Here is a 1,199-nt window from a genome sequence, read left to right as displayed (position 1 = left end):
GCTTGACAACCGATGGTGGTGTGCTTACGTCCCTGTAACTTAGCAGTTTGGCAAAAGAGACCGATAGAATAAGTACTAGGCTTCCAAAGAATAAGTCCTGGGGTTGATTTTCTCGACAAAAGACGGTGCTCCAGCATGGCCACAGTCAAATAACTGAAACAAGTAAAAGAGTAAAGAGTATATATCTGCATATTACTTTTCTTTCATTCTCATTGCTATCCTCATCATTGTCATCATCATCATCATCATCATCGTCATCATCATCATCATCATCACCTTTTTCATCACTATCCTTTAATGAAGTATGGTCTCAAGCAGCATTCTGAAAATTGAGATTTCTTTTTCTTCACAAGAAATCAAGGAGACACATATACACATCACAAGGCCTTGGTGGGCCCAAACCTAAAGTAAAAGCCATTTGCTCAAGGTACTGCACAGTGGTGCTGAACTTGAAACTATGTAGAAATTAATACTCTCTTAAGTGGCAGTGGGACAAACACAGATATAAAGACACACAAACACACATATATATATATTACACGACAGGCTTCCTCACAGTTTCCATCACTCACAATGCTTCCTCCCCTCTCAAAAATTCCTTGTCTTGCAAGTTAATTGGTGATTCCTGCCGGTGCTGGTGCCATGTAAAAAGCATCCAGCTTCTCACACCTGTCCTACAATGCCATTTCTAAAACAAAGCAATCACCACATTGAAATCTCAAAGCTATGAGATTATGCAGGATAAAGCCATGTGAAGAAATAAGCATTACATTTGACAAAGTAATTTGAATGCTAAAGGGTAGTGAACTAATTGTATGCAGGTTAGATAATATAATGAGGATTTAGTGTACAGTGACGTAACTGTTGTTGGTGGGTGTAGACATTTGATACTTAGAGTCGTAAAGGTAGGAAATAAAACAAAACAATGTGATAGGCATAATAGCATATATGTATAATGAAAAATTATATATAGCTTGGTGTGTGTGTGTGTGTAAGAAAAGAATAATAGTGTAAGGGAAGTAACTCGTACGGATTTGTCGGAAGGAGAAAGATATCTATTCTTTTATTCTTAAATTCGTTTCAGTCATTTGACTGCGGCCATGCTGGAGCACCGCCTTTAGTCGAACAAATCTACCCTAGGACTTATTCTGTCGGTCTCTTTTGCCGAACTGCTATGTTACGGGGACGTAAACACACCA

At 38.4% G+C, this 1,199-nt stretch overlaps 1 protein-coding gene across 1 annotated transcript in view; it reads left to right on the top strand.

Moving 5' to 3' along the window:
• Positions 1-1,199, top strand: part of LOC106879644 (centriole and centriolar satellite protein OFD1) — a 79,141-nt gene that overhangs the window by 8,656 nt on the left and 69,286 nt on the right. The window lies entirely within an intron of this gene.

This window comes from Octopus bimaculoides, chromosome 16 (genome assembly GCF_001194135.2).
Source record: "Octopus bimaculoides isolate UCB-OBI-ISO-001 chromosome 16, ASM119413v2, whole genome shotgun sequence".
NCBI classification, from domain to species: domain Eukaryota; kingdom Metazoa; phylum Mollusca; class Cephalopoda; order Octopoda; family Octopodidae; genus Octopus; species Octopus bimaculoides.
Note: the sequence above shows the minus strand (reverse complement) of the source record. Positions and strands in the feature narration are given on the sequence as shown.